The sequence below is a fragment of the Pongo abelii genome, chromosome 10, assembly GCF_028885655.2.
Source record: "Pongo abelii isolate AG06213 chromosome 10, NHGRI_mPonAbe1-v2.0_pri, whole genome shotgun sequence".
NCBI lineage: Eukaryota > Metazoa > Chordata > Mammalia > Primates > Hominidae > Pongo > Pongo abelii.
The window spans coordinates 21,005,875-21,033,225 of NC_071995.2; positions in this window are offsets into that span (position 1 = coordinate 21,005,875).

Below are 27,351 nucleotides of genomic sequence, written 5' to 3' on the forward strand. Positions count from 1 at the left end.
CATGAATTAGAGAGCTTTGTTCCAGTGGTTCATTTGCTATTAAGGACTTTGACCCTGTTTTTGTTAGCAGTTCTGCCATGGCATTTAAATTGCACATCTTGCTTGTTGATGTCTAAGAATAGAATTCGAGTGTTAGCAAAGCTGAGAATGTTTTCTCATTCCATTTCCCAAGAATATGTAGGGTGTGAAGATGATGAGCAGAATGTATTTTCCCATCATATCCTCCACTGGTAAACAAATCTGGAGAGTAAAACTGTTCTTTCAGGCTTTCATCTTCTAACTTCAGAAAGAGTTTCTGACATCTCTACCATTAGAAGAGCAAATATAGGCTTATCATATTGTGTTAATTAAATCAGAAGGATCTGCAGAAGGAAAAAGCATCTCTGGAATATGTCACATTGTCCAACATGAAATATTTGATTATTTCTTCCAACAGCAGAACTAGATCTTAAAACATTGTATATCAGGTGATAATATCCCATAAACTTTAAGTGACCGAAGTTACAGTGGCACTGATTTATAAGACCACAGAATAATATAAGACCACAGAATATAAGAAAGCAAACTTACTGAAGTCTCTGATACTCAAAGTAGCACAATAAGTGGAAACTAGGACTTTTGGAATTTAAACAAGAAATATATCCCAGAGAAAGACCTCTTGGCTGTCCAAAAAGGTTTTAGCAACCTTACAGGCTTTGGTGATTAATTATTTTAATATGATGGTGATTGCAATCTTGGCTTGAAAGGTGTGATAGAAGAACACTTCCAAATATTTATACAGAGTAAGCCAAAGTTTTTAGTAAAAAAAAATTCATAACTTTCCACTAGGGAGTATGACTACATAGTCAAATTTATTTGCAACATCTTTTTGTGCATATAGTCATTTAACAACAATCTCAACAAAGGTACCGTATGACGAAAGAATAGAATTCATATTTTATTTTGGAATTTAAGACAAAAATATATTGCCTCTTTGCTTTCACAACATATCATAAATTTTTGTGATAAAAAAATAAACTCTTAAGAAGTAAAATAGCACAATTGAATCTTTTCTTACAGTACTTTTTTCATTTTCTGACAGAGTCGTGCAGAGGGGTTTTCTCCCTAAGTAGATCCAGTGTGTTGCTAAGTTCTGCTAAACTACAGAGGGATTGAGACTGAACAAGAATTATTATGAATCTCATTTGGTGCGACTTGTGTTAATAACCAAGTGTGACATGTTGATAATAGAGTCAAATGACCGACTGAGCATTTACCTCACATGCCAGCGTGTTGTTCACCTAAGGTCATAGTGATATTGACAAGGTGTTAAATATGAGTGTTACATCAACAAAAGCAAAAATATGTAGTTGGATAAAAATCACAAACATTGCTTTTAATGTAATAATTTTGAAGTGTAATATGGAATTTGGGTCACATTTCTCTTAGCAATTTCACAAGCCAAAAAGCACAGATGTGTAGAGTTTTAAAGATTAAAAAAAAACAAACAAATTTTCCAGTAACAGAAATTAAAAAATCTTCTTTGATCAGAGAGTGAAACACGATCTTTTCTTTCTCTCTAAGAAGAGTACGTTGATTGCTAGATCAGAGAAAAGAAAGTTGAAAGTACATACTTTTGCCATGAACTGTCTAAGACTTGTATTTTACAAGTACACAATACAAAAAATTTGTGTTACCTTTTTATTTCTTTATTTACAGTGGCCAAATGAATAACACCAAAACACTTGTACACGTGTGTAGAGCTAATGTAGGTAACTAATTTAATAATGTAACTGCCATAATTTCAATGACAAGAATGTATCAGCTCTCCTTTTACTTTTCAAACTAACATTCAAATGGTTGAAATGCCACTGCTAAGGAAATATGTGTATATTTAAATAATAAAATTTAATGAAATATTCTCCAAAGCCAGCATTTTTATAATATCTATTAATTTTAATATCTTTCCAAAGAAGATAAATTTGGAGGAAAGAATATGTGCAATATGCAAAGTCTTCAATTAGTTGAGGGTATTTCACGTTGCTTTGGGGTCAGGTTGGTTGTGCACATATTACGTGAAATAGATCCAGGACCAGTACAGGTAGGCACAGTAAGGAGACAGATACTGGCACATTTTAAGAGAAGAAAGATCTTAAGGTTTCATTTTGAAGATGGAGCAGTCTGCTTCTCAATGTGAAATTTTCCATGAATGGAACTGTTAGAGCAGCTAGACAATCACTGAGCACAACTGTTGCAGCAACGCCTACAGTTTTCCACTAATGGGTTTCTTTGGGGTAAAAGATGATGATTTGTCAAGGAATAGAAAGTTGGAGGCTCCAGAGAGACTCCAAAATTTAGGGAAAATACATCCCTGTAAAATTGAAGTCCCACTTCGAAGAAATACATTCAGTATTCATCCCTACATACTTTCTGTGGAAGTGATCCACAGTATTAATGATGTAGAAATGTCTCATTGATTACAGCATCTCCTAAGGGTTTAGTTAAGAGTGGAAATCTCTTTAAAACATCAGTGTAGACTGGAACTCATATAAATTGTCATCTATCTGCAACATATTAAAATTAATATGCTCTGGCATTGCTGCAACTTTTGATAATCAATAAGGAAGACTGAATAAAAAAGCAGAATTAAGACAGATTTATTGAGGTTTATTTAATGCTATGTAAGGAAAGAGAGACTATATGAAGCATTTCTATGTTTCATGTTTATTTAAGGGTAAAGCCATATCTTATTTCTGTTTAAGCTCAAGCATAGGAATGCAGATTGTACAAATTGTCCTCTGAGTAGGCAGATTTTAGAAAGGCATGCCCCCTCTGGGAAGATGAACTAAAAGAAGTTGCTCCACTTGGGGACTGCAGTTCTCCTCTAGGGTGGAGCTTGGTGAGCAGAGCACAAGCAGGATTTGAGGCTCTACTTGTCTCTTATCCCAGTATCTTTGGGCATTATACAAATTGCATGTAAGTGAAGAAATAGCCTATGTTAAGTGAATTAATAAGCAAATTAATGAATAAGTAAAAACGTGGGACATTCTAATTGTTTTATAGTTTCTAGAAAGATGTGATATTAGGAAAAAAGGTTTAGCCTGAAAAAATACTTCCCAGAAGACTAAAGCGGTTATTTTTCCCTGATTCAGTGAATATCAGAAAACTTTCTGATTAATTCTTGGTTTCTAGCTATCCTGATTCTGGGAGTCCTGTAAAGCAATGATAAATGTATTGATTGCTGTAGAGTTGTATTCTGTAAGATACAAAATGAATGGCTTTTTCTCTTTCTTTATTGTGGGTTCAGAGGGCAATGTTTTATCTTTTTCTATTTTTCCAGACATAACTTTATTCCACCTTTCAACTTCAGAGTTCCAGCTTCAGAGGACAGAACATTATGTGGAGGGAGAGTTAAAACTTGGTAGGAAAAGCGATGACATGTCCTCTGGTTCATTTCTGGGTTTCTTCCCAGGCTGATTCATAACCTCCAAAATAAGGTTAAGTAACACAATAGTCTTGGACTCGGCACCATAAGCTGTTTAGGAGGTGTGACTAGATCTTCTCCTGAACACTGTATTGTCTTGTGCATCGTAGTATTCCATTAAATTCATTACATAAATGTAGAAAATAATTAATCATTTGACAATTTGGGTAATGTCAGTCAATCTCCCATAGGCTAAATACATGTAGGTAGTTGAGAATAGTGATAGAATGTATACAACTAGACACTGGTTCAAAAAGGCTCTAACAAGTGATTGCTGGTTTGTAAAATGCTACCTAAACACATCAGCTGATCAGTGCTGCATAACTACAAGCAAAGTTTACTTTATTCGGTAGTCTTGGCATTAAAAAAAAATGTAGGAGGAATTTTGGAAAAGGCAGTCAAGGGCATCTAAGTGAACAACACAAATGACACAGAGACCATGTGCTAAAGTTAAGGCACATTAATCAGAATCATAACATATTAGATTCCTAATATCTCAGTGTCCAACAGTGGAAGGACCTAGTAAAAGTTAGGAAGTATAATTGTGGAAAGTTTAACAGTCTAAAAATGAAGCGAGATATAGTATAGTTATAACCCAAAAGGCAACAGGGACATTTAATATATAAGCAACATGCCTAGAATACCTCAATGACCCCTGGAGGCATTCCTACCTTACTAGAGAATTCTACCATTATTTTGATGATAATGATGATGCACGAAAATGTTTCATTCTGTTCACCTTTTTTCAAAAAAGCCAAAAATTTGTAATTTCTGAAAAATGGTTAAAATATAAAGTAAACAAATATTTTTTATGTTAGAGCAATGTTTTCTTACTATAAAAAGAGTATGTGTGTGGTTCAGTAACTAGTTGCAAAAATCATTTCATTATGGCTTGGCATCCGCGGGATACAGTGATGAAAGAAATAATAAAACCACTACGTGATGAATACTTGTCCCAATGAAAATTCCTCTGATAATACCCTTTTAGAGGACAGGAATGTTATTAAGCTAGTGAGAACATCTAGTCCAGTTCCAGCTAGGTGGGTCAGGGCCCATTTTGGTAGGCTGATGTCTGTGCCATACCAGTTGTTAAACATACTGAATATCATTCCTCCAGCAGAACCTGACACCTCCCATTCAACATCCCTTCTACAGCAGGCCTCCATTTCTGTACTGGCAATACCTCCATCCTAGTCTTAGCTCAGACTTCTCAACAGCACTCCATGCTTGGCCAAAGTTAACAAAGACACAAATAACACACTGTGTGTCATCTTGTAGTAAAGAGAGAGGCTTTCCGTTCTACCATGTTACAGCTATGGAATCTTGGGTGGCTAATGAGCTTCACTTTGCCTGAGCTTCCTCACTTTTTCAACAGCTTTGCTGAGACATAATTCAAATATGTATTAGGATTCTGGAAAGAGAACCAACAGGATATGTGTGTGTGTATGTGTGTCTGTGTATATTTATATACACATATATGATATTTATATATGTATTTTACATATATATATATTAAAAAAACTTATTTATAAAGAGAGGTTTATTTTAAGGAGTTGCTCATGTGATTGTGGAGGCCTGGGAAGTCCAAAATCTTCAGGTAGGCTGGCAGGCTAGGGATACAGGGAAGAATTATATAGTTCACCTCCAAAGGCAGTCTGCTGGCAGAATTTCTTCTTGCTTGTGGGGGTCAGTCTGTTTTTATTAAGGTCTTCAACTAATTGGATGAGGCTTGCTCACATTATGGGCGGAGTATTATGTCTGATTTATTCAAAGCCTACTGATTTAACTGTTAATGTAATCTAAAAATACCTTCACATCTAAAATAATTTTTCACCAAATATCTGAGTAGCATGACCCAGCCAAAATGACACATAAAATCAACCATGATACCATGCAATCACTCATTTAAAATGTATAATTTGATGACTTTTAGTATATTCACAGATACATGCAACTATCACTCGTTAATCACAGAACATTTTTATCACCCTCATAAAGAAACCCTGTACCCTTTATATATCATCTGCCTGTCTCCTCATTTGCTCCAACCACAAGCAAACACTAATGTACTTTTTGTCTCTATAGATTTGCCCATTCTGGACATTTCATATGAATGGAATCATGTAATTTGTGGTCTTTTATGACTGATTTCTTTCACTTAGCATAATATTTTCAAGGTTCATCTGTGTTACAGCATGTATCAACACTTCACTCCTTTTTAGGGTTTAATAATATTTCATTTTTTTCTATACATCTGGTGATGGACATTTGGGTTGCTTCAATTTTTTGGCTCATATAAACAATGCTACTATAAACATGTGCAAGTGTGTGTGTGTGTGTGTGGACATATGTTTTCATTTCTCTTGGGAATATACCTAGGAGTAGAATTGCTGAGTCATTTGCTAACTCTAGTTTAATCATTCAAGGAATTTTCAGACTATTTTCCAAAACATTTTACACTATTTTGCATTCCCACCAGTAGTGTAAAGGTTTTCAATTCCTTCATGTCCTAACATTTATTATCTAAATTTTTTATTCTAGCCATTATAGTGGTTGTAAGTGGTATCTGGTATCTGTCACTTTACAACCATGATTTTGATTTGCATTTGCCTGATGACCAATGATGGCAAAAACTAGCATCTTTTCCTGCGCTTATTGATCATTGTTATATCTTCCTTAGACAAATGTCTATTCAGATCCTTTGCTCATTTTTTAGTTGTCTTTTTATTATTGAGTTATAGAAGTCCTTTATATATTCTGAATACAAATCCCTTGTCAAATACATAATTTGCAAAATATTTCCTGTCATTCTGTGGGTTGCCTTTTTCACTTTCTTGATGGTGTCCTTTGAAGCACAAAAGTTTTACATTTTGATAAAGTCAAAATTATGTTTTCCCTTTGTTGCTCATACCATATCTAAGAATCCTTTGCCAAATCCAAGGTCATGAGGATTTACTCCTATGTTTTCTTCTAAGAGTTTTATAGTTTTAAGTCTTATATCTAGGTTTATAACAAATTTTAAGTTAATTTTTATAGATGATATTAGGTAAGGACCCAACTTTATTCTTTTGCATGTTGCTATTCAGTTGTTCCCAGCACCATTTGTTGAAAAGACTATTCTTTTCCCATTCAATGGTCTTGGAACCCTTGTCAAAATCTATTGACTAATGACACATGATTTTCTTTCTGGACTCTCAATTATATTCCATTAAACTATACATCTATTCTTGTATCAGTGTCACACGATGTAGATTTCTGTTGCTTTATAGTAATTTTGTAATACTCAAGTACGAGGTTTCCTACTTTTCTCCTCTTTTTTCAGGATTGTTTTAGCTATTCTGTGTCCTCTGCAATTCCATATGAACTTTAGAATTAGCTTGTCAGTTTCTGCAAAGAAGTCTGGTGAGATTCTGACAAGAATTGCATTAGATCTGTAGATTAATTTGAGAAATATTGCCATCTTAACAGCATTAAGCCTTCTAATACATAATCATGGGTTTTTCCCACTTATTTAGAGCTTCTTAAATTTTCAACAATGTTTTATTATTTTTAGAGAATATGATTTGCGTTTATTGTATTTAATTTAGTCGAAGTATTTATTCTTTATGATGTTACTGTAAATGAAATTTTCTTAATTTCATTTTCAGATTGTTACAAATGAAGTCAATTCCTTTGGGAAGAGACTAGTAGCTATCTGTTTTATGGTCTACCTCTTGCTTGGGCAAAACTTCTGACCAAGGGCTCTAGAGCAGGAGGTGAGGACAATGGCACAATTCTCTTGGCTGACACCCTCTCTTTACAAGTTGAGTACTACGTGGAGGTGGCAGGCAGGCAGTAGCCTTCCTTCTCAGCTTGCTTCTTCTGTCATGGAAGCACAACCTTATGAACTAGAGCAAGGTGATAGTGTCCCAGTGTTCCCATTGGCACTGCACCCGAGGTTAGGACCTCCATTATATGAGTGGGAGCTGGGTGTTAGAAGACAGCCCTCACCTCATAACAACACTCACCAGGAACTTAGCCTCAGCAACAGGTAGCTGGGGGCAAGATGAGAAAAGCTGACATCCTACTCCTCCCTGGAAGAAGGCCCTGTGCTCTTCGCTGCACCAGATTGAAGCGGAGTCTTTGACTTGCTGAGCTGGGAGGAAGGAGAGAGGGAGTGGTCTTGGTTCAAATGCACCCGACTCCCACTTTTTTTACAGAATTTTATAGATTTTCTTAGATAGATGTTTATTCATTTGTTGTATTCTTTTAGGACAATTTGCAGAGATTTCAAATGATTGAGTTTGGATAACTTTCACTAATTTCACAGGGGACCAGTTCTGCTAAGCTGCTCAAGCTGTCACAGTACTGTATGATAAGTATTTTAAAATTTTGTCATTTTAAAAGTAGGGAATATATTTCCCATTTCAAAAGATTATTGTGAGAATTAAATTAGTGTATGCAATGTGCTAATAACAAATGCCTGCCACAGAGTAAGGTATTAATTACTGTTTCCTATTAAAGATTATTACTATTGTTGTCTTATTGATTATCATTATGATTCACCATCCACAGTGTAGTGGTAGGTTAAAAGCACAGGACCTCAGAAATGGATGTTAGTGATGTTATTTGTTTTGTTAAAATTTATTGTATTTTTTATAAAATGGAATGAGCACCCAAGAACCAACCTTCCTCTTTATCCTTGCCCCAAATAAAAACTAGTGACAATGACCTACATATATTTCTTTGGCTTTTCTCATCAACCCATTCCCTTTATCCCCAAAGGCAAGTGATCATTATCTTTAATCCAACTTATATTGGCTGACAAAACATTTTGAATTTTATATATAAAGTTTTATTGAAGTTTCTTTTGAAGATTTAGCCCAGGGGTTGCAAACTTGTGGTCCTTGACCCTTATAAATCTATAAGTGGTAATAGTAAATATTTTGGAGCATTTACTATGTTCCAGGCACAATTCTTTGTTTATTAATTAATTTACTTATCATAATACCCTATGAAGTAGGCAAGCCTGCAAAGCCTACATTTTTAACCTCACTGCTACTCTGTTTATAAAAGATTGTATGCCTATGGCTATATTTACATATATGCATAGTGAGATTTTTCCTAACATGTGAATAGAAGTTTCCTCTGGGTAGTGGCATTTTCATAATTTTTACTTTCTTCTATCTATATTTTGAATTTTTTGAATTTTGTTTTTTTGCAAAGAGCATGTATCATAATTAGAAAGAGTAAAATAAAAATTCTAGTACAACTTTTCAGGCAAGAGCAAAGCTGAAGTTAAGCTCTGTGATAAGCGACGCCTGGTGACAAGGGTAATTAACTTGAATCTTTTTATTACACTATTTTGAAACTTGCTCTGACTTCAATAGCATGTTTTACTATGTAAAAATTAGAAATCAATCAAAATATGTTCTATTAATGTTATTAATTGTATTTTGTGCCAAATGTGTTGGGGAGAATTCTGATCTACGCACTTGTTTCTAGCTTTTTTTTCAAGCCTGACCAAAGCCTATTTTCTGAGCTCGTAAGCAACTACAACAGTTCACCTTGAGAGTGATAACAGTTCATCTTGAGATTGACTAATGTTCAAACTTAATTTCTGAAAGGAAGCACTCAGCCTGCTTGGGGGTTTCCTTGCTTTCAATGTGACATCAAACACCACAATCTTCCTAAACAGTTGAAGAAGGTGAGTTCTTCGAGACTCCGTCTAAAAAAAAAAAAAAAAAAAAAAAAAAGGCTAACTCTCTAGTACTTGATTTTATCCCCTTCAAAGAAGACCAAAAGACTGAGTTTTATTAAACAAGAAAATATATACAAAAAAATCATTCATGTCTTTTGAATAGACTTCACAGAATATGCAGCTGATATACATATTTTTTTTTCTGGTTACACGAAAGTAACTAAGGCGCAGTTTTGCTATAGGAGAATGAGAAAAAATGACACCTGATTCAAGTAATTTCCAAATTAAAATAAGATAAAATAAAACATCTCTTCAATTGTGTAATAGCTGAGCCAAAGCTATTTAAAATGTGATGACAATTTTTAATACACATCAATGAGTGTTTAAATACTTGTAAGATTTCTTCATTTATCATTCTCTCTTTTATTGGCTGATCTTTTTGCTAATGGGAAAAAAGGACTTGAACATATTTAACTTATGCTAATGCATATGCCTGTGATCCCAGCCCAAATTTGAAGGTTAAGTTGAATACATGGTCATATATTATTAGAATACTACATCCAAGGAAAACTTTTAATTAAGCCTCCACTGAAATACCAATTAATTTATCTATCAAATGCTGTTTTAAATTTGTGGGTGTCGAGGAGTCTGAAATACAAAGTAAGATGTACACCCTGAAATAATGTACAAGCAATCAGACTTTGGCAAAGAATATTATCAACATGACCCAGATGCATGAAATAGTGCTAAAGACTTGCTAAAGATTCTAATCCAACAATAAAAAAATGCTTTTCTAAGGAAAAAAACCCTAAACTCTGCTAAGATACTTTGCTCGCATAGTTCAAAACTCATAGTCCAACTTTTAAATAAACTTTTTCCCCAAACTTATTGCTAATTGGATTATCTAAATCCACAGAGCTGGTGAAGTTGTAGAACTGGGATTTCAATTGAAGGCTGTTTATAGGAGTAAAACTGTTGAAAACATCCTAAATGTTGAATACTAAGGGCTTGGCTAAATAATAAAAGGGAAAATAATACAATGAAATATTATCCAGCTATTAAATGCATACTACTAACATGGAAATAGTGAGAAAGTGAGCTATAAATATCTGGTAAAAATTACATTCCTGTTTTAAAATTGCTATATATATATGTGTATATATATATGTGTGTGTATATATATATATGTGTATATATATATGTGTATATATATGTGTATATATATGTGTATATATATGTGTATATATATGTGTATATATATATATATATACACACACAATAAAATAGGTAAAAGGGCATATTTCAATGCTGTAACAGCAACTTTTAGGGAGATGATATGTATCTTTTATTGCCTTTATTCCTCTTTTAAGTATTTTTTTAACCACAATTATATTAATTTTCTAGGACTTCCATAACAAAGTACCGCAGTATGGGTGGCTTAAACAACAGAAATTTATTTTTTCATAATTCTAGAGTCTGGAAGTCCAAGATCAAGATATGAGCAACATTGGTTTCTTCTGAGGCCTCTTTCCTTGGCTTATGGGTGGCTGTCTTTTCCCCATTGTCTTCAGATGTCGTGCTGTCTGTATGCATCTGTGCCCAAATTTTCTCTTCTTATAAGGATATTAGTCACATTACATTAGAGCCCACTCAAATGACCTAATTTTACCTTATTTCCTCTTAAAGACCTTTTCTCCAAATACAGTCACATTCTGAGATACTGAAAATTTAACATATGAGTCTGTATAAGGAGGCACAAAATTCAGCCTCAATAACAACAATGTTCTGTATTCCTTTTGCAAAGAGAAATACGAGAACTTCATTTCAATAAGATAAAAGGAATAAAAACAGCTCTTTCTCTCATTATTCCTACACAAAATTAATTAATTGTTCTTTTTCTTGGTGAATCAATCTTTTTGGGCTTTGGTTACTAGGAGTCTGTCCTTCCAAATTCTGATCAGTTCTATCTAACCTTTGAAGCTTTGGCCTAGACTTTATGTGGTGATGACATCATCAAGATACCCAACTGCAGGCATTTCCTAAGGCGGCTTGCTCAATATTTTTGGTTAGTTTTGGAGCTGTAACAGCTTCCTTAGCCAACAGATCCCTCATTTATGTTTTCTTAACAGATACAAAGATTTTAAATTTAATGTTAGAGAAAGCAACACTTCCAATCTGACACGTACAAGGAAACTACAGTAATTTCTTCCAGACCACAGCAAGTAAAAGGAAAAATGAATTCAAGGAAAGTTTTTCTGAAGCCAATCTAGACATGTTCCTTTACTTTGCCTGAATTTTCTAAACACTGTGTTGTATAGACACCACTAACAGTGGAACCTTGAGAAAAAGATGGGAGAGTCTTGTAATCATAGAACTCTGGAAACTTTCTGACCATAAATCTCCCTTGGGAAGATATTGCCTAGTTTTTATTTAGTTTAAAAAAGTGTAATAGTGACCAAGGAAGGGGCATTTTAAAAGGAAGAGCCTAAAGAAGTAGCAATGAAGGCAGAGAAAAATGAAGTGGGATAATATCTACTGAATTCACTAATGAAGTGGGAACCCCAAAAGGAGAGTTCAGATTTACTTACTATAACTGAAGACCCATGGACTACATTTATTTGCATATTTTCTAATGTATGTTTGAAATAAATGTCTTTATTTATTTTTATTTTATTATTATTATACTTTAAGTTTTAGGGTACATGTGCACAATGTGTAGGTTAGTTACATATGTATACATGTGCCATGCTGGTGTGCTGCACCCATTAACTCGTCATTTAGCATTAGGTGTATCTCCTAATGCTATCCCTCCCCCTTCCCCCAACCCCACAACAGTCCCCAGAGTGTGATGTTCTCCTTCCTGTGTCCATGTGTTCTCATTGTTCAATTCCCAGCAATGAGTGAGAACATACGGTGTTTGGTTTTCTGTCCTTGCGATAGTTTACTGAGAATGATGATTTCCAATTTCATCCATGTCCCTACAAAGGACATGAACTCATTATTTTTTATGGCTGCATAGTATTCCATGGTGTATATGTGCCACATTTTCTTAATCCAGTCTATCATTGCTGGACATTTGGGTTGGTTCCAAGTCTTTGCTATTGCGAATAGTGCCGCAATAAACATACGTGTGCATGTGTCTTTATAGCAGCATGATTTATAATCCTTTGGGTATATATGCAGTAATGGGATGGCTGGGTCAAATGGTATTTCTAGTTCTAGGTCTAACATAAAACACCAAAGCATATGTTTTACATAAGTTCACAAAATTAATTTTTATTATACATCTTTTCAAAAGAGTGCAGTTGGTTTGGGCAAAATAAATCGGAAAATATTTTTATAACACTGCACCAAAATCTTTTGTGTCTCCTCTTTTAATGACACATGCTAAGTCAAGATATTTCCAAGTCAGTTTTTCAGGGGACTTAACTTGCCTGATTATGAATAAAGAGATTTTGGGGCCGGGGGGAGGGGGGGCGGTTTGGAAAAACTGAATATGCCAAACTTAATCATGATTTCTTATACTAATTAGCAACTGGCTTTACATCCATCCAGATATGTTTATAATTTATAATATCTACTGAATTCAAACAAACGAGACATATAAGACATATTTGACAACTTAAAAAACTCATTAAAGTATGAATTCAATAATTTAATAAAAGTTCTCAATCTAGAAAGTCAAGAATTTAATCTTAAAATTATCTCGAATACAGATTTTCCTAAACAGGGAAATATCCACATTTGGCAAAATAGTTGAATATGAACATGAAAAGAAAGCAAATATGTCTAAACAACAATTCTAATATCAGCTTCTCTTTTAATATTTCAAGTCCTGCAGATCTTTTTTATTGTAAATAAACCTTCAAAAGCAAATCTCTTATAATTTATTTTTCTTCCACTTATATACAATGTAAGCATTTTGCTCATTGCTCTGTAGCCCTGCTCTCATCACTATATTCCTCTATCTCTTTTAATACATTCAATTGTTTTAATGGCTGAAAAAAAAGGAACAATGGTTGTCTCTACTCTGGACTCCCCAATGCCTAACAAAGTATTTGTCATCCAGAACAGAACACCATTCTTGGTAGTATATTTTATTTGAAAAACAAGTACCCTTCATCAAAGCCACATTCACAAAGATGTTAGTGGGTGGCAACATAGATTCTTCTCTAACTTAAAAAGGACCTGGATAACTTTAGTACTTCTGATGTCTCAGAAATATTACTTGGCACAAATTATGATAAGGAACAAATCACTGAAGTATAATTGCAGCCGCATGATGAACCCAGTTACCTATATAGACTACACTTTGTAGGATTTAGAAACCACTTTAAAAAAAAAAAAAAAACTGAGAAATTTGCAAATGAATAAGAAAGTAGGCCCCCTGGCAGGATCAAAATGCTTTTTCACATCTGGTGTGAAATTCTTTCTATGGCTGTGGCTAGTTATTAAAGTACAATAGAATCCTAATTTATGACATATTTCTGTACCATTATAAGATACTTCCAGAATGTGCTGTGGTGGTTGAAATGAAAGCAGCTGAATTAGGCAACAGGGTGGCCTTAAGAATTAGGAAAATAAAATTGTTTTAAAAAATGGGCTGGAGAAAATGTGTCTTGTCCAGAAGCTGTGTTGCATTTGAAAATAGTGTTAGAAGAAGTCAGGAAACCTGAGCAAGTGAGGGTCTGAATAAGAAAACAGGCTTTGAATTCTTCTGGAGGGAAAATTATTACATGAAGCTCTATCTCTTATTCCTTGTAAGGACAGGCAATATGAGCAGTTTTAAGCCAAGGATAAAAATAAGAAACCTTTCCATTTCCTTTAAGTTTCTGTTACACCAATGTCTGGAACATTTCTGAGTATTCAATAGAGGCACAGAACCTTACTGGGAAGGATTTCATAATATAAAATGCGCACGAAGACAGCAAATCTGTGTTCTGATTTACTCTTAGGCACCCATATCTTTCATGATTCATATATTTGTGGCTTCCTGGTGTGCATGCATACATTTAGGCAAGGAAATCAGAATCGATTTCACATCCCATATTCATCTTTTTAATGCATCTAAGTAGAATGGCAGCCCCACAAGAGCTGGAATTTTGTCTAGTTTGTTTTTTGCTGTTTACCCAGCATTTAAGACAGTGCCTGACACGGACTAGCTACTAGATATTCCTTGAGGAAACACATACAATGAGAGCATATATCTTACGTTAAATATACATTGAATGTTTCTAAAGTTCATTAACGAATTATGATCATGCACTCACTCTACCCGCTGCTCAGATCATTTTAACTAGTCTGTACCTGTAAATGGTTTAAAATCTGGTGGAGACAAACTACATATATACCATGATCCGATAACAACAAATATTTGCCACAATTTTGCAATATGCTGCCATGGGATGAACTGTCTTATCTACAGAATGAAAACCATGCTACTGGAGTGTTCAAAAAGCCAAGTGAGATGAAAATGCCAAAAAATTTAGGGTTGTCAACAGAACAAATACTACAGAAAGGTAAAAGAAGGTGAGATGGAGAAGATGGCTTGGGTTTAGCTTTACAAAGCTTCAGTTGGGAACTCAGTGGGAGGCCTTAGGTTATATGTAGTGACTAAAAGCCTTTCCTCTGGATTCAAACTGTTTAAGTTCAAATCTCAGGTGTGCCACTCCATAACTCTGCCCTCTCTGTGCTTCAGTTTCTAACTAACAAGGGTACTTGTGAGAATTAAATCAGCTAAAATGTTTGTAATATGTTTAAAACAGTGACTGCCACACAGTGTATTCTATTGCAGGCTAGAAATGTTATTGTTATCAAAACTGTAGAAAGTTCCCAGATCTAAGGAGCTTTGAAAGGAGTAGATAGTGAAGCTTTTCTATTCTGACTCTACCAGTGAAAGAACCACTGGTATGCAGCTCCTTAAGTTTCGCTATGCAAATCTAAGGGAAGCAATGTATGTAAAACTTCCTCATCACAACGTCCTTCTGTTAAGCCGCTTTTGGCTTGATTCCCAATGATGTCCACCTTCAAGTAGTCACCACCGTGTGGAATTCTCTCCCCAAAATGTTGGCTGAACCTACTCATTTGCTTCTTTTTTTTTTTTTTTTTTTTAGAGATCTTAATTATTTTAGAGCAATTTTAAATTCACAGCAAAATTGAGAGGAAGGTGCAGAGATTTTCCATATCCTCTTCCCCCCAGATAAGTGTAGTCCTCCCCCATTATCAACATCCCCCACCAGAGTGGGCCATTTGTTACAGTTAATGAATCTACACTGATCTATCTTTAGCACCCAAAGCCCAGAGCTTACATTAGGGTTCGCTCTTGATGTTGTTTATTATGTGGGTTTGGACAAATGTATAGTGACATGTATCTACCATGAGAGTGTCATGCAGCGTAATTTCACTGCTTAAAAATCCTGTTTTCTGCCTACTTATCTCTTCCTCCCCACAAATCCTGACAGCCACTAACCTTTATACTATCTCCATACTTCTGCTTCTTTCAGAAAGTCATATAGTTGGAATTATACACTATTTAGCCTATTCAGATTGAGTTCTTTCACTTAGTAGTATGCAATTAAGGTTCTTGCATGTCTTTAAATGGGCTGATTGTTCGTTACTTTTTAGGGCTGAATAATATTTCCTTCTCTGAATTTTCCACAGTTTATTTATTCATTCAGTTACTAAAGGAAGTCTTGGTTGCTCCCAAGTTTTGGCAATCACAAATAAAGCTGCTCTGAACATTCATGTGCAGGTTTTCCTATGAATATAAATTTTCTGCTCCTTTGGGTAAATGTCAAGAAGCACAACTGCTTGATTGTATAATGAGATTATGTTTAACTTTGTAAGAAACTGCCAAATTGTCTTCCAAAGTAGCTGCACCATTTTGCATTTCTACTGGGGATTAGTTTTCTATAATACCTGTTGCTCCATTTCCTGTTGCTCTGCATCCTCACCAGCATTTGATGTTGTCAGCATTAACCACTCTAGTTGGTATGTAATAATATATTACTAATGTTTTAATTTTCATTCTCCTGCTGACATATGATGTGGAGCATCTTTTCCTACGCTTATTTTCCACATGTATATCTTCTTTGGTGAGGTGTCTATTTAGATATTTTGCCCATTTTTTAACTAGGGATGTTTTTTCTATTGTTGAGTTTTAATAGTTCTTTGTATATTCCAGGTACAGTCCCTTATCAGATATGTATTTTGCAAATATCTTCTCCCAGTCTGTGGCATGTCTTTTCATTTTCTTGACAGTGTCTCTTGCAGAGCATAAATATTTTAATAAATTCCAGTTTATTAATTCCTTCTTTCATAGATTATGCCTTTGGTGTTGTAAGTTATTGCCAAGTGCAAGGTCAGCTAGATTTTCGACATTATCTTCTAGGAGTTTTATATTTTTCATTTTACATTTAGGTCTGTGATCTATTTTGACTTGATTTTTTTTATGCATATAATGTCTGTGTCTAGATTCATTTTTTTGCATGTAAATGTTTAGTTATTTCAGCATCGGCTGAAAAGATTACTGTTTCTCAATTATTAACTTTATTTCTTTGCCAAATATTATGGATCAAGTTGGAAAGAATTCACATCTTGACAATATTGATTCTTGCTATCAATGAACATGTAATATCTTTCCATTTACTTAGTCCTTTGACTTCATTCAACAGAATTTTTGTTTCTCTCATATAAAACTTGTACATATTTTATTAGATTTATACCTAAGTATTTCATTTGGAGGAATTACTACTATAAGTGGAATCATGTTAATTTCAAATTTATTTTATTCACTGCTGGTATATAGGAAAATAAATGGCTTTTGTATGTTAATCTGTATCCTAAAGCATTGCTAAAATTACTTATTAATTCTGAGATGGTTTGGCTGTGTCCCCATCCAAATCTCATCTTGAATTCCTATGTGTTGTGGGAGGGGCCTGGTGGGAGGTAATTGAATCATGGGACAGGTCTTTCCTGTGCTGTTCTCATGATAGTGAATAAGTCTCACAAGATCTGATGGTTTTACAAGGGGGAGTTTCCCTGCACAAGCTCTCTTTGCCTGCTGCCATCCATGTAAGACGTGACTTGCCCCTCCTTGCCTTCCAACATGATTGTTAGGCTTCCCCAGCCATTTGGAACTGTAAGTCCAATTAAAACCTCTTTCTGTTGTAAATTGCCCAGTCGCGGGTATGTCTTTATCAGCGGCATAAAAATGGACTAATACAAATTCCATGAGTGTTTTTGTCAGTGCTTTTCGATTTTCTACATAGACCATCATGTCATCTGCAAACCAAGACAGTTTGGTTTAATTTCACAATCTGTAGGCCTTTTGTTTTCTTGTCTTATCACATTTCTTGTATGATTACATGTGGGACTTCCAGAACTATCTTGAAAGGCAGTGGTGAAAGTGGACATCTTTATCTTCTTCCTGATCTTAGTGGAAAAGCTGCTAGTCTCTCACCATTAAGTATTACGTTAACTGTAGGTTTTTGTAGATATTCTATATCAAGTTGAAAAAGTTTCCCACTATTCTTAGTTTACTAACAGTATTTAATCATGAATGGGTGTTGCATTTTCAAATCCGTTTTTGTATCTATTGATATAATCATGTGATTTTTCTTCTGTAGCCTGTTGACATGATAAATTACATTAATTGATTTTCTAATGTTGAGTCAGGCTTGCACATCTGGGAAAATCCGACTTTGACATTGTAGTGGTCCATTTTCACACTGCTATAAAGAACTACCTGAGACTGGGTAATTTATGAAGAAAAAAGGTTTAATTGACTCACAGTTCCACAGGCTTACCAGGAAGCATGAGTGGGAGGCCTCAGGAAACTTACAATCATGGTGGAAGGCAAAGGATAAGCATGGTGGAGCAGGAGAGAGACACAGAACATAGTGGGAAGTCCCCATCTTACCACGGTCAAGTAGAAGACAGAGAGAGAGAGTGAAGGGGGAAATGCCACACACTTCTAAACCATCAGATCTCATTAGAACTTACTCACTATCACAAGAACAACAAGGGGGAAATCTACCCTCATGGTCCAGTCACCTCACAAGAGGCCCCTCCTTTAATTTGACATGAGATTTGTGCAGGCAGACAAATTCACACCATGTCAGACATGGTGTATAATTCTTGTCATACATTTCTGGATTTGATTTTCTAGTGTACTGTTGAGGATTTTTGCATCTGTGTTCATGAGAAATATTGGCCTTCTTTTCCTATAATATTGAAATTATGCCAATTAATAAACCTCTGATGGCCTCTAATGTTTAAGGAAGAGTTCCTTGTTTCTCACTTTAAATCAAAAGCTAGAAATGAACATGCTTAGTGAGGAGGCATGTTGGAAGCCAAGACAGACTGAAAACTAAGCCTCTTGCACCAGTTATCCAAGTTGTGAATGTGAAGAAAATATTCTTGAAGGAAATTAAAAGTACTACTCTAGTGAACACACAAATGATAACAAAGCAAAATAATTTTTTGATTAGTCTGTTTTTGCAAGGAATACTTAAGCCTGGGTAATTTATGAAGAAAAGAGGTTTATTTGGCTCACACTTCTACAGACTACACAAGAAGCATGACACTGGCAACTGTTGGCTTCTGGTGAGGCCTCAGGAAGCTTTTGCTCATGAGATAAGGAAAGGGGAGCTGATGTATTACATGGTGAAAGAGGGAGCAAGAGGAGAGAGTTGCCAGGCTCTTTTAGATAACCTGTTGTCCTGTGAAGTAACAGCAAGAACTCACTCATTACTGCAAGAAGGGCACCAAACCTTTCATGAGGGATCTGCCCCTATGACCCAAACACCTCATACTGTGTCCCACCTTCAACATTGAGGATCACATTTTGACGTGAGATTTGGATGAGACAAATATCAAACTATAACACTTCTTAATGCTAATATAGAGAAAGTTTTAGTGGTCCAGAGAGAAGACCAAATGAGCCACAACATTTTCTTAAGCCAAAGCCTAATCCAGAGCAGGCCCCTAGCATTCTTCAACTCTGTGAATGCTGAGAGAGATGAAGAAGCTGCACTAAAAAGGTTTCAAGCTAATAGATGTTGGTTTATGAGGTTGAAGAAAGGAAGTCATCTCCATAATATAAAGGTTCAAGGTAAAGCAACAGTGCTGATATAAAAGCTGCAGCAAGTCATTCAGAAGATCTAAGATAAATAATGAAGGTGACTATACTAAACTACAGATTTTGATTATAGATAAAACAGACTTATATTGGAAGAATATGGTATCTAGGACTTTCACAGCTAGAGAGAAGTCAATGCTTCGCTTCAAAGTTTCAACGGACAGGCTGACTCTCTCGCTAGAGGCTAATGCAGCTGGTGACTTTAAGTTGAGGCCAATGCTCATTTACTACTCCGAAAATCCTAGGGACCTTAAAAAGTATCCTAAATCTACTCTGCCTGTGCTCTAGAAATGGAGCAACAAAGCCTGGATGACAGCATATCTGTTTACAGCGTGGTTTACTAAATATTTGAAGCTGAGTGTTGAGACCTACTGCTCAGAAAAAATTGATTTCTTTCAAAATATCAATGTTCATAGACAATACACCTGGTCACCCAAGAGCTCCAATGGGGATGTACAAGGAGAAGAATGTTGTTTTCATGCCTGCTAACACAACATCCATTCTACAACCCATAGATAAAGAGGTCATTTTAACTTTTAAGTCTTATTTAAGAAATATATTTTGTAAGGCTATAGCTGTCATAGATAGTGTTTTTTTTTTCTTTTTCTTATGGATCTGGGCAAAGTAAATTGAAAACTTTCTGAAAAGGAGTAACCATTCCAGATGCCTTTAAAAACATTTGTGATTCAAGAGAGGAGGTTAAAATATCAACATTAACAGAAATTTGGAAAAAGTTTATTCAAACCCTCATGGATATCTTTGAGGGGTTCAAGATTTCCATGGAAGAAGTCACTGCAGATATAGTGAAAATAGCAAGAGAACCAGAATTAGAAGTGGAGCCTGAAGATGTGACTGAAATGCTACAATCACGTGATAAGACTTCAACAGATGAGGTGTTGCTTTTTATGGATAAGCAAAGAAAGTGGTTTAATGAAATAGAATTTCTGGTGAAATGTTGTGAATATTGTTGAAATAACAAAGGAGTTGGCATATTACATCAATTTAGTTGATAAAACAATGGTGGGGTTTGACACAATTGACTCCAATTTTGAAAGAAGTTCTACTGTGGGTAAACTGCTATTAAACAGCAACACATGCTACAGAGAAATCTTTTGTGAAAGGAGGAGTAAATTGATGTGCCAAACCATTGCTGTTTCATTTTAAGAAATTGCCACAGCCACCCCAACCTTTAGCAACCACCACCCGAATCAGTCAGCAGCCATCCACTTGGAGACAAGCCTCCAATGGCAAAAGGATTAGGACTCGCTGAAGGGTCAGATGATCATTAGCTTTTTTTTTTTTTTTTTTTTTTTTTTTTTTAGCAAAAAAGTCTTTTTAAATTAAAGTATTATGCTGTTTTGTAACACATAATATTAATGAACAGTTAATAGACTATAGTACAGTGTAAACATAAATTTTATATGCACTGAGAAACCAAAATTTTCATGTGACTCACTTTATTGTGATATTTGCTTTATGGCAGTGGTCTGGCATATCTCCAAGGTATGCCTGTATTTCTTATTGAGCAAGTTTGGCAGATTGTACCTGAAGGAATTTGTTCATTTCATCTATGTTATCAAATTTATGAGTGTAGATTTGTTCATATGCTGCTTTGTCATCCATGTATGGTCCATAGGATCTGTAGAGCTATCCCCTCTTTGATTTCTGATATTATTAATTGTGTCCTTTCTCTCTCTCTCTGTCTCTCTTTCTTTCTCCCCTTTTAGTTAGCCTGGCTAGAAGTGTATTTATTTTATTGATCTTTTTAAAGAATCAGCATTTGGTTTCATCAATTTTCTCTATTGACTTCATGTTTTCAATTTCAGTGATTTCTGTTCTAATGTCTTTCAGCTTTATTGAGGTACAATTAGCAAGAAGAAATTTATGTATTTAAATTGTATAATGTGATGTTTTAATTGTTCTAGTTATTAATATTATTTTATTCTACTTTTGATTAAATTTGCTCTTTTTTTTTTTAGTTCGCTAAGGTAGAAACTCAGATGATTGATTTTGGATCTTTCTTTTCTAACACATACATTCAATATTATAAATTTCTCACTGAGCATTGCTTTCACTAATTTTGCAAATTCGATAAGTTGTATTATTTTATTTCAAAATATTTTTAAATTTTTCTTGAGATTTTTTCTTTGACCCATTTTTTATAGATGTGTGTTGCTTAATATCCATGTATTTTTGTATTTTCCATTTATCTTTCTGCTATTGATTTCTAGTTTAATTTCATTGCGACCTTAGAGCAGACATTGCATAATTTATATTTTTTAAATTTGCTAAAATATGTTTTATGGATTAAAATGTGGTATATTTTGGCAAATATTTCATGTGAGTTTGAGAAGAATGTGTGTTCTGTTGTTGTTGGATGAAGTAATCGATAGATGTTCATTATATTTACTTGATTGAAGGTGTTGATCTCAACTATGTCTTTATTGATTATGCCTGCTGGAGCCTCTGTATTTGATAGAGATGTTTACGTCTTCAGGTATAACAGTGGATTCATCTATCAGTTTTTGCCTCATGTAGTTTTATGCTCTGTTGTTAGGTACATTCATGTTAAGAATTATTGTGTCTCTTTGGAGGACTGACCCTTATATCATTAGGCAGTGTTCCCTTCCTCATGCCTGATGAGTTTCCTTGGATTTAAGTCAACTCTGAAATTAGTCAAACCACTCCTGCTTTCGTGTTTTTTCTTTTAAAACTGTTACTGAATATTGATAAATTAAGATTGTATTTATGGGATATAGAATAATGTTATATACACAAAATGTGCAATGTTTGAATCAAGCTAATTAACATATCAGCCACCTCAAATACTTATCATTTGTTCCTCCTGTCTAATGAAACATTTTACCCTTTAACTAATATTTCCCCATTTCTCGCCCTGCCTCCCAGCCTCTGGTAACTGCTCTTCTACTCTCTACTTCAATGAGCTTGATTGTTTTAGATTCCACATGTGAGTGAGTACATGTAGCATTTGTCTTTCTGTGCCTGGCTTACTTTACTTAGCATAACACCCTCCAGGTTTATTTATGTCATCACAAATGACAGGATTTCCCTCTGTTTTTTTAAGCCTGAATAATATTCCATTGTGTATCTATATGACATTTTCTTTATCCACTCATCCATTGATAGACACTTTGGTTGATTTCATAACTTGGCTATTATGAATAATGCTGCAATTAACATATGAGTGCAGATATATCTTTGATATACTCATTTCAAATCCTTTAGCTATATAGCCAAACATTGGATTGCTGGATCATATGGTACTTCTATTTTTAGTTTTTTGAAGACCCTCCATACAGTTTCTCATAATGGCTACACAAATTTGCATTCCCACTACCAGTGTACAAGGGTTTCCTTCTTTTTTTTTTTTTTTTACATTATTTCCAACACTTATCTATCATTTTTTTGATAATAGCCGTTCTGACAGGTGTAAGGTGATATCTCATTGTGGATTTAACCTACATTTTCCTAATGATTAGTGATGTTGAGCAGTTTTTAAATGTATGTTGGCCACTTGTATGTCTTCTTTTAAGAAATGTCTATTCATGTCCTTTGCCCATTTTTTAATTACGTTATTTGTTTTCTTGCTATTGATTTGTTTGAATTGCTTTTATACTTTGAATATTAACCCCTTGTTGGATGTATATCTCACAAATGTTTTGTCCCAGTTCAATAGGTTGTCTGTTAACTTCATTAATTATTTCCTTTGCTGTGCAGAAGCATTTTAGTTTGCTGTATTTCCATTTGTCTATTTTTGTTTTTGTTGCCTGAGCATTTGGAGTCAAATAAAAATAATCGTCATTACCCAGACGAATGACATATAGTTTTTTTCTTCTTTTTGTTGTAGTAGTTTTATAGTTTTGGGTCTTACATTTAAGTCTTTGATCCATTTTGAGTTGATTTTTGCATATGGTGTGAGATAAAGGTCTAATTTCATTCTTCTGCATGTGTATATGCACTTTTCCCAACACCCTTTATTGAAGAGAATGTCTTTTCCCATTCTGTGTTCTTGGCATTTTTGTCAAAAAAAATTGACTGTAAATATGTGGACTTATTTCTGGACTTTTTATTTTGTTCCCTTTGACAGTGTGTCTATTATTATGCCATTTTGACGTCAAGTAGTGTGACTTCAAAAAGAATTAATCCCTTTATTATTATACAATGTTCTTCTTTATCCCTGATTACTTTCTGTGCTTTGAACTTTGTTTGTCTGAAATTAATCTAGGTACTCCTGCTTTCTTTTGATTAGTGTTACCCTGGCATATCTTTCTCCATCCATTTACTTTGAATTTGTATGTTTCTTTATATTTAAAGTGGGTTTTTTATAAACAACATATAGTTGAGTCCTGTTTTTTTATACACTCTGACAATTTCTCCCTTGTAATTGGTGCATTTAGACTGTTGATTATTGATATAGTTGGATTAATAGCCAGCATATTTATTAGTATTTTATTTGTTGCCCTTGTGCTTCGTGCCTATTCACTCTTTTTCTGCCCTTTTTGTTTTTCACTGAGCATGTTATATAATTCAATTTTCTTTCCTTTCTTAGCATATTACTTATCCTTTTTTAAAACTTTTTTAGTGGTGGTGCAAGAGTTTGCAACATACATTTACAATTAATTCCAGCCTGCTTTCAAAAACATAAGATATAAGAACACATAATCAAATACATTGTTGCTATTATTTTGAACAAACTACTGCTAGATCAATTAAGAATTTGAAAATGTAAGTTTTTATCTTCACTTATTCTATCTTTGATTTTTTTCCTTTTTTGATGTAGAAACAAGTTTTTGACATATTATTTTCCTTCTCTCTAAAGAACTTCTTTTAACATTTCTTACAAGACATGTCTATTGGCAACAAATTCCATCAATTTTTGTTCGTCTGAGGAAGTCTTTATTTTTCCCTCACTTTGAAAGATAACTTCACAGAGTATAGAATTCTAGGTTGATGGTTTTATCTCTCAACACTTTTTAAATACTTCACTCTATTTTTTTCTCTTTTTTTCCCCAAATTTTATCTTAGGTTTGGGGAATACATATGCAGGTTTGTTACCTGGGTAAATTGCATGTTGTGGGTGTTTAATGCAGAGATTATTTAATCACCCAGGTAATGAGCATAGTACCCAATAGGTAGTTTTATGATCCTCACCCTCCTCCCATCCTCCGCCCTCAAGTAGGCCTGAGTGTCTATTGTTCCCTTCTTTGTGTACATGTGTACTCAAAGTTTAGCTCCCACTTAGAGAACGTGTGGTATTTGGTTTTCTAATCCTGTGTTAATTTGCGTGAGATAATGGCCTCCAGTTCCATCTATGTTTCTGCAGAGGTTGTGGTTTCATTCTTTTTTATGGCTGTGTAACATTCCATGGAATATATGTACCACATTTGCTTTATCCAGTCTACCATTGATGAACATTTAGGTTGATTCCACGTCTTTGCTATTGCGAATAGTGCTATGATAAACATATGTGTGCATATGTCTTTATAGTAGAACAAGTTATATATTCCTTTGGATATATACTCAATAATGGGATTCCTGAGTTGATTGTGAGTTGTTTTAGGTTTTCTGAGGAATCTCCAAACTGCTTTCCATGGTGGTTGAACTAATTGACATTCCCACCAACAGTGTATAAGTGTTCTCTTTGCTCCACAACCTCACCAGCATATGTTATTTTTTGATTTTTTAACAACAGACATTCTGACTGGTGTGAGATGGTATCTCATTGTGATTATGATTTGCATTTCTCCAATGACTAGTAATGTTGAGAATCTTTTCATATGCTTGCTGGCTACATCCATGTCTTCTTTTGAGAAGTGTCTATTCATGCCCTTTGCCCATTTTTTAATGGGTTGTTTGTTTCTGGTTTGTTAATTTGTTTAAATTCCTTATAAATCCTGGATATCAGACCTTTGTCAGATGCATAGTTTGTGAAAATTATCTCCCATTCTGTAGGTTGTCTGTTTATTCTGTTGATAGTTTCTTGGGCTACACAGAACCTCTTCAGTTTAATTAGGTGCCACTTGTCAATTTTTGTTTTTGTTGCAATTGTTTTTGGAGCCTTTGTCATGAAATCTTGGCCAGGGCCTATGTCCAAAATGTTGTTTCCTAGGTTTTCTTCTAGGGTTTTTATAGTTTTACGTTTTTCATTTAAGTCTTTTTATCCATCTTGAGTTGATTTTTGTATATGATGAAAGGTAGGGATCCACTTTCAATATTCTTCATATGGCTAGTGACTTATCCCAGTACCATTTCTTGAATAGGGAGTCCTTTCCCCATTCCTTGTGATTGTCAACTTTGTTGAATATCAGATGGTTATCAGTGGATGGCTTAATTTCTGGGGTCTCTATTCTGTTCCATTGGTAATGTATCCGTTTTTTGTTTGTTTGTTTTTACCAGTACTATGCTGTTTTGGTTGCCGTATCCTTGTAGTATCATTTGAAGTTAGAAAGTGTGATGCCTCTAGCTTTGTTCTTTTTGCTTAGGGTTGCTTTGGCTATTCAGGGTAATTTTTCTAGTAGTTTTTTAAAATTCTGTGAAAAATGGCATTGACAGTTTAATAGGATAGCATTGAATCTGTACGTTGCTTTGGGCAGTATGGCTATTCTAATAATATTGATTTTTCTAATCCATGAGCACAGAATGCTTTTTCATTTGTTTGTATCATCTCTGATTTCTTTCAGCAGTATTTTGTAATTCTCATTGTAGAGATCATTTACCTCCCCAGTTAGCTGTATTCCTAGGTATTTTATTCTTTTGTGGCTATTGTGAATGGGATTGTGTTCTTGATTAGGCTCTCAGCTTGGACTTTATTGGTGTATAGAAATGCTGCTGATTTTTGTACATTTATTTTATATTGTGAAACTTTGCTGAAGTTATCAGCTGAAGGAGCTGTTGAGTCAAGACTATGGGGTTTTCTAGATATAGAATCATGTCATATGCAAACAGAGATAGTTTGACTTCCTCTCTTCCTATTTGGATGCCTTTTATTTCTTTCTCTTGCCTGATTGCTCTGGCTAAGACTTCTAGTACTATGTTGAATAGGAACGTTGAGAAAGGGCATCCATGTCTTATTCCATTTCTCAAGGAGGATGCTTCTAGCTTTTGCCCATTCAATATGATGTTTGCTGTGGTTTTGTCATAGATGGTTCTTATTATTTTGAGGTTTCTTCTTTCAATACCTAGTTTGTAGAGGGTTTTTTAAATATGAAGGAATATTAAATTGTATCAAAATCTTTTTCTGCATATATTGAAATAATCATGTAGTTTTTGGTTTTTATTCTGTTTACATGACGAATCACATTTATTGATATGTGTATGTTGAACCAACCTTGCATTCCAGGCATAAAGCCTACTTAATTGTGACAGATTTGATTTTTGAGTGCCACTGGACTTGATTTGATAGTATTTTGTTAAAGATTTTTGTACATATGTTCCTCAGGGATATTGGCTTGAAGTTTGCTTTTTTCATTGAGTCTCTGCCAGGTTTTGGTATCAGAATTACACTGGCCTCATAGAACGAGTTAGGGAGAAGTCCCTCCTCAACTTTTTGGAATAGTTTAAATAAGATTGGTATCAACTCTTCTTTGTATGTCTGGTCAAATTTTGCTGTGAACCTGTCAGTTCCAGAGCTTTTTCTAGTTGGTAAGTTTTTTTATTACTGATTCAATTTTGGAACTCATTATTGGTGTGTTCAGGTTTTCAGTTTATTCCTTGTTCAATTTTGGAAGATTGTAGTTTTGAGGAATTTATCTGTTTCTTCCAGGTTTTCTAGTTGGTGTGCATATAGGTGTTCATAACAGTCTCTGACAGATTTCTGCATTCCTGTGGGGTTGGTGGTAATATCCCCTTTCTCATTTCTGACTGTTTATTTGTATCTCCTCTCACTCTCTCTTTTTAAAATTAGCTAGTGATCTATCACTCTTATTTTTGTTTCAAAAATACCAACTTTTGGTTTTGTTGATCTTTTGTATGGCTTTTTGCATCTCAGTTTCTTTCAGTTTAGCTCTGATTTTGTTATTATTATTTTTTCCTCTGCTAGCTTTGGGG